The 7,932-nt window shown below is 37.4% G+C and overlaps 1 long non-coding RNA gene across 2 annotated transcripts; it reads right to left on the bottom strand.

The window, feature by feature from the left end:
- Positions 1-10: 10 nt before the first annotated feature.
- Positions 11-5,256, bottom strand: LOC119878641. 2 transcript variants are annotated; one of them, XR_005387035.1, is made up of 4 exons: positions 5,200-5,255; positions 5,070-5,100; positions 4,455-4,514; positions 11-335 (listed from the first exon to the last, which is right to left on the bottom strand). It is a non-coding gene; the product is annotated as an uncharacterized LOC119878641 (long non-coding RNA). The 2 variants fall into 2 exon arrangements; XR_005387034.1 differs by lacking the exon at positions 5,070-5,100 and having other exon boundaries at positions 5,200-5,256.
- Between the last annotated feature and the right edge of the window lie 2,676 nt (positions 5,257-7,932).

Genomic DNA, 7,932 nt, shown 5'->3' with positions numbered 1-7,932 from the left:
CACTGAAGCAAGGCTACTATAAACAAAAATGTTCACCCACACACAGCCACACCTTCAGGACTAGAAGAGATAGCTGTTTCACCTAACACAAAGACATACATACATACAAAGTCAGGCAACATGAGGAAACAGATAAACATGTTCCCAATGAAAGACCAGGATTAAACCCCAGAAAAACTCAACAAAGTGGGTATAGACCAAATGTACCTCAAAATGTAAGGCCACGTATGACCAGTGCACAGCTAGCATCATGCTCAACAGGGAAAAGCTTCCTGCTTAACATCAGGAACAAGGCGAGGATGCTAACACAGTATTGGAAGTCTTGGCCACAGCAGCTAGGAAGGAAAAAGAAAGAAATTGGAACCAAATTGTAAAGGAAGAAGTAAAACCATCACTATTTGTAGATGATACAATTTTATACACAGAAAACCCTAACGACTCTGTGGAAAAAAAAGACTGTTAGAACATTAGTTCTAACCTTATTTCTAAATAAATTCAGTAAAGTTGCAGGTACAAAACTGATATACACAATTCTGTCACACTTGTGTACACCAACAACAAACTATCAGGAAGAGAGACTAAGAAAACAAATCCCATTTAAAATTGCATGAAAAAATACCCAAGAATAAATTTAACCAAGGAGGTGAATGATCTATACTCTGAAAACTATAGGACACTGAGGAGAGACAATGACACTAATAAGTGGAAAGATATTCCATGCTCATGAAGAATATTGCAAAAATGTCCATACTGACCAGAGCAATCTACAGAGTCAAGGCAATCTCTATTGAAATTCTAGTGGCATTTTTCACAGAAATACAACAATCGTAAGATTTGTATAGAACCACAAAAGATCCCAAGCAGCCAAAGCAAATCTTGAGAAAGGACAAGTCTGAGACATTACACTCCTTGAATTCAAGCTGTAGTATCTAACAACTAAAGTAATCAAAATGTATGGTATTGGCATAAAAACACACACACAGATTCGTGGGACAGAAAAGAGAGCCCCGAAATAAACCCAGGCATATAAGGCCAATTACTTTACAAGAAAAGAGGCAAGAATATACAATGGAGAAAGACAATCTCTTCAATAAATGGTGCTGGGAAACCTAGACACCTACATATAAAAGACTGAAACTGGGCCATCATCTCACACCATACAAAGAAATTAACTCAAAATGGATTAAAGACTGGAATGAAAATCCTGAAATCATTAAACTCCTAGAAGAAAACATGGGTCGTAAGCTCTCTGACATCACTCTTGGAGATTTTTTTTTTCCTTTTTGGATCTTATGATTCCAAAGGCAGTGGCATCAAAAAACAAAAATAAATTAATGAGATAACATAAAACTAAAAAGCTTCTGCACAGCAAAGGAAATCATCAACAACAAAAAAGGCAATCTACCGAATAGAAGGAAGAAGAACTGCCAATTCTATCCAATAAGGGGTTAACAGCCAAAATATATACAGAAATTCATATAGCTCAATATCAACAAGAAACAAACAATTCAATATTAAAAAATGGACAGAGGATCTGAATAGACGTTTTCCCAAAGACGACATACAGATCACCAACAGGCACACGGGAAGATGCTCAACATCACAAATCATCAGAGTAATGCAAATCAAAATCACAGTGAGATATCGCTTCACACCTCTGAGAAAGGCCAATATCAGAAAGACAAGAAAAAAATACTGATGAGGCTGTGGGCAAAGGGGGACCCTAGTGCACCGTTGGTGAGGTTGTAAATTGGTGCGGCCACCACAGAAAATAATCTGGAGAACAGTCAAAAACTTAAAAATACAACTCCCACATGATCCTGCAATTCCACTTTTGGGTATTTATCTGAAGATTCAAAAGGATACATGTACCTCTATGTTCACTGCAGCATTATTTACAATAGCCAAGATATGGAAATAACCAAAGTGTCCTTCCTTTGAGGGATGAATGGGAAAAGATTTACACACACACACACACACACACACACACGAATACTATTCAGCAAAAAAAAAAAAAAAAAAATACTATTCAGCCATAAAATAAATTAGCCATTTGCAACTGGCATGAATCTGAAGGGTATTATGCTAAGTGAAAAAAGTCAGACAGAGAAAGACAGATATGGTATGATTTAACTTATACCTGAAACTAAACAACAAATAAAGTCAGAAATACAGAGAATACATGGGTGGTTGCCAAAAGGGAAGGGGGTGAGGCTGTGTGGGTAAAAACGGATAAAGGGGATCAAGAGTCCCATCATCCTCTTACAAAATGAATTCACGCACAGCATGGTGACTATAGTCAATAATAACGTATTGCAAATTTGAAAGTTGTTTTCAGAAAATACGTCTGAAAAGTTCTTAGCACAAGAAAACAAATGGCGTGACTGTGCATGCAGAGAGATGTTAACTAGACTTACTATGGTGTTCATTGTGCAAGATATACAAATGCCAAATTTTATGTTGCACGCCTGAAACTAGTGTGTCATATATCGATTATAATTTAATAAAACGAAAAAAAAATGGAAGGAAATAAAAACATGTACTGATTCACTGAAAGACATAGTTTGATAGCCACAAACCCTCAATACAGGAGATTCTAGAGCTTTTTACATTAAACAGGTGAAAAATCAGCCTGGATGACAAGGCTGAGCTGTAAGATTGGGACTAGAACAAACAAAATGGTGGTTATACTAAATGAATAATGACGTTGATGTAAAGCAAAATAAGGATGTCTTCAAGGTTGTGAGGGGTTTTTGTTTTTCTGTTTGTTTTCTAGAGAGAATTAAAATACAGGACACAATAGCACTGAAGTTGGCAGGAAAGTATATGGGGCAAAAGTGCGCTAAGATTTCTGGATCTTTTCCAGATGACAATAGACAGATTAAGATAGGATTTTATAATAAGGATTCATTCATAATTTCTAAGGCCACTCAAATAACAGAAAGAGAATGTTTAACTTCTCAACTGTATGCAGGGAAAACCCTAACCAATCCAAAAGAAACAAAGAAAAATCAGGACAAGAAAACACAAAATACGTCAGATTTTAAATTATAAAGATCATACGTCATAATGAACTGTAGTGAAGATATTCTAGCTGAAAGTAAAGACTTCTGACTTGTTACCTCAGAAAGCTCCAACTGTAATTCACAAAAGTAATAAAGCAGGAATATGGAAGAGTTGACAATAAAAGGATAGGAAAAGATATCCTGCAAATGGCAACAAAAACGTATCTACTTTAAAATAAACTCTATTAAAAAGTATAAAGTGTAGTAATTCACCAGCAAAATAACAAATTTATATTTAATAACAAATTTAAATATATACAACAAAAAATGAACAGAGGGAGCCTGGGTGGCTCAGTCGGTTAAGCACCTGCCTTCAACTCCCGTCAAGATTCCAGGGTCCTGGAATCAAGGCCCACATCAGGGTCCTTGCTCCAGGGGGGAGCCTGCTTCTCCCTCTCTCTCTCTCTCTCTCTTGTCACTCCTCCTGCTTCTTCAGTGTCCGATAAATAAATTAAATTTAAAAAAAAACACAAAAAAAACTGAACAGAACTGCAAGAAGAAAACCATGGTCATAATGGGAAACTTTTTTACCATACTTCTCTTGGTAACAGAGAATAAACGAACAAAAATCAGTGAAAACACAGAATATTTGAATAGGTTTACAAACTTGATCTACAGACATATACGAAAACTATACTTAATGACTGCAGAATATACCTTCTTTTTAGACACAGACAGGATACATTACAGATATTGAAATATGTAGCTGGCCATAAAGTGTAAACACATTCAAAGACTGAAATAATGCAAATTAGGTTTTCTGACTCAAAGCAATTAAGGTAGAAATCAGGAACAAGATAAATTAAAAAAAATCCTTATTTGTAAATTCAAGAAAAGTCTAAGTAACCAACTACAAAATGATTCTAAGTTAAGAAAACCAGTACCTTGGGAGAAATGGCCTTAAATGCTAACGTTAGGAAAAGAAGAAGGTTGAAAATTTATGAACAAATGTTCATAACTAGAAAAAAGAAATTTTTTTAAAAAAGTCAATGAAATAAAAACTAATATACAATGAGGAAAATTAATAGGCCAAAGGTTTATATCTAAAAAGACTAATGCCAAAAACTCTGGCAATATTGAGGAAAGACAAGAAAGGGCAAGAAAGTACCAATATCAGGACCAAGAAGAAAAACAATTAGCATAGAAACTGCACATGTGAAATACTATAAGCAACCTTTTCAGAAATTTGACAATGTAGTTGAAATGGACCAAATCTTAGAAAAATATGAATCATTAAAACTAATCAAGAAGAAATAGAAAGCCTAAACGTTCTTGTCATCTTTAAAATAGTTACCAATATCCTTATCAAAAGAAAACATCCAGGCCCAAGGAACCCAACGAGTCAGGTCTGCTAAAGGACAAACGAACTTCAGTCTTTCATAAACTTACCCACAGAAGAGTAGAGACTTCCACCTCACAACATAAGGCTACCCAGGATATTGTGAAGATCTGATGAGAGAGATAAGAAAGCAAAATTATGGGCTGAAGTCTCATAAAAGGAGACATTAAGTTCTAAATAAACTAGGAGTCAACTAACTCCAGCAGATTATACGTAAAGGAGAACAAATCATGAACAAATTAGGTTATCTCAAATAATAGTCCAATGATAGCCAGTTGAACAGTCAAAAATCAGTAAAAAAAAAAAAAATGTCAAAAACCAATGAACTTTCCTATGTTGAGACTGACAGGAAACAAATCATATGATCATTACAATAAATAAATAAAAAGCACTTGACAAAGTCCAATGGCTAGTCATTTAAAAAGTCATTTTACAAAGAATAAACGGAAACTTCTTAAATTGAGTAAATGGCAAATATGAAAAAAAATAATCTAGAGCAAATATGACAAAGAAGAAATGTTGAGAGAATTTCTTTTGAGATCCAGATTCACACATAATAAACAAAAATCTAGAGTAGCGAAATCAAAGTGAAAATGAAAAAGGGAATAGCTTTTTGGTCACACATTAAGGAAATGTTTCATGAATACAATTCAGAAATCACTAACCTAAAGGAAAATGGTGCTCGACGAGTAACTTCTGCATAGAGAATAGGGGAGGACAGAACAAAGCATGAGATGACAAAATATTTTTCCATGTTTTTCCCACCAAGAGAATCTGACATCAGCATGGTTTTACCTTTACCGGTGAATGCAGGCTTTTCTCACCAAACATATCCCAGAGGAAGGTCAGGTCTCCTGGCAGTCCACACGTGGCCCCAGCCGGCCTGGCACAACAGCCAACAGCTCATACAGACCTAGAAAGTGAAAATAAAACACAAAGCGTAACCGTAGAGTGATCTCATTAATTTCACTTAAGGTGTGTGTGAAGGATGGCTGGAACATGTCGTTTTTACTGGATCAGTAATCTGGGCCATCAAGCAGAATGCTTCTCCGCGGAAGCCAAGGAACCTTTTTGATTTTTACAGCCCAAATATGTAGCATCAACAGGCTAGCCTAACCTTTCCTTTGTCAACATTCTCCAGGCATCCAAGCGGACACAACCCGAGGCAGAAAACGTGTACAAGCTATCAGAGGAAGAAGAAAACTAAATCGTCACTACATTTGCCTCAGTGTTAGCCAAAGATCAAAAGGAGTCATGAATAGGAAAAACTCCTTAGAAGAGCAGAAAATTGATAGGGTGGCCCATTAAAAAGGCTTTGTGGTTTCCAAAGAGTTCCTAATGATATATAGCTTCAAAACCATTTGCGTTATCTACATCCAAATTCAAGTTCCAAAAAGCTAAGGCCTATTAAGCCATACTTGGTGTTGCTTTCTTGTAGCTGCTCATTTTTCAAAAGCAACAACCACAAGCTACACAGAACTGAGTTTACCTTTAACTCCAATCTGGGCGTATGCCGTACCCTCTGAAAGAGTTAAGGAAAAGGATGCAGGTTCCTCGGGGCCCTCCTCACTAGAAGCTTCCTGGGGCTAGACAGTAGCACCCTGTTCCACCAGTAGCCTGTTGCAGAAACCCTCCCACCTCCTTTGGGGCCCATCAGACTCCTGTCCAAGAACTGTTACGACAGTGCCTGCCCGGGGCCTCTTCAGGGAGGTGACCTAGAAGAAGTCAGTATCAACTCTCAGCACACGTTTCACTTTCCAGTGGGAATATACGAGGTAAAAAGGAGAAACTTCCTTTTATTTCTGTCTGCTGTCTACAAGAGCACCGAAACCTCCTGGGATCTACGACACAGGAGCGTGCTGTTATTCCTGCTCTGAAGTGCTGCTGTTCATCACAGGGACAGCTTTACAAGATATGTAACTAGCAAAGAATCGTAAATTATGGCCTGCTGATTAGTCTATTATCTTCCTAAAGTATTATCATATTCTGATAATCAGTGATCATTCACCAAATGTATTCGCTTTGCCTTGGAAAGCTGGATCTGTAACGTGAGACGTTAAACTCAAACATTCCTGGGACTGCATGTGGCCAAAAAGATCTATTCTACTTTAGGGGGAAGAAAATGTCTCCCTATTACATTCTTAAGTATTCTTGATGAAAAAAAAAAAATTATTCTTGATGATTTACACTTATTCCCTTAAAAACCTGGCATCATGCCTAAGCTAGCTCTTATTTATGATTTCATAAAACTATTTGTAAGGTGTCCCAACATAATTCGATGTATAATAATGCAGGTCTCACTTTACACATACACAGATACACACAACTTTAAAAACATGACAATTGCCAAGATCAGCGATTAAGGTCAGAGGTTCAAATTGAAAATTAGGTAAAAAGGAGGTAGAATTTCGCTATTTATTATTGATTTAGGAGCAACAAAAGGAATTCCTTGTTCCTTGGAAATATGGTTAGTTTAATTAATAATACTAGTTCAACTATAACATAATTTATGAGGTATAGTTCGGGGGGGGGGGATAACTGAGGTAATGTATTAGAACAGCCCCGGCATATGGTAAATAGTCTATTTCATATGTAACTTAGTGAGCTTCAGCTATTGTTGTTATTCCTGTTATTCATCAGGACTATTATTTTTTTTAGGATTAATTTATTTTACAGAGAGGCAGGGGACAGGAAAAGAGGGAGACAGAATCTTAAGCAGACTCCACGCTCAGCATGGAGCTTGACACGAAGCTCCAAATCATGACCCTGATCATGGCTGGAGCTGAGACCAAGAGTCAGACACTCAACCCACTGCACCACCCAGGAGTGTCCATCGCTACTGCTATTGAAAAATCAAAACTCTGAGTCAAACAGACCTAGATTCAAACCAGGTCTATACTTCATTTACCCCCCATAACTTACCTCAGCCTTCTTTCCATCATATGTTCAAAAGAAACGGAATCTACACCTATAGTAAACTGGACAGGAAATAATATACATACGTATGCACATACACAAGTGTGTGCATATAATACAGGTAAAATCTGAAAAAGCCTAAGGGACTGCATCAGTGACGATGTACCCACGTGGTTACCATAACTATGCGAGATGTCACCACTGGAGGAAGCAGGGTCAAGGGTACGCGGGATCTGTATGTCTTCCAACACATGAATCCACAGTTATCTCAAAGTACAGTTAAAGCAAGAGAAGTGGTGGTTAACATCATTGTTATAAGAATGCAAGGGAACAAGGCACGTAGTCCTGTGGTTGGCACAAAAGAGGCATTTGATGAATTTTTAAAAGATTTTATTTATTCATGAGACGGACAGAGAGAGAGAGAGAGAGAGGCAGAGACATAGGCAGAAAGAGAAGCAGGCTCCATGCAGGCAGCCCAAAGTGGGACTCGATCCCAGGACTCCAGGATTCCACCCTGGGCTGAAGGCTGACGCTTCAGCACTGAGCCACCCAGGCGTCCCTGATAAAAACGTTTTAAAAATTGGGCAGCCCGGGTGGCTCAGCAGTTTAGCA

The sequence above is a fragment of the Canis lupus genome, unplaced genomic scaffold (assembly GCF_011100685.1).
Source record: "Canis lupus familiaris isolate Mischka breed German Shepherd unplaced genomic scaffold, alternate assembly UU_Cfam_GSD_1.0 chrUn_S1765H1962, whole genome shotgun sequence".
NCBI classification, from domain to species: Eukaryota; Metazoa; Chordata; class Mammalia; order Carnivora; family Canidae; genus Canis; species Canis lupus.
The sequence above is the reverse complement of the archived record's forward strand: the minus strand, read 5'-3'. Positions and strand labels throughout refer to the sequence as shown.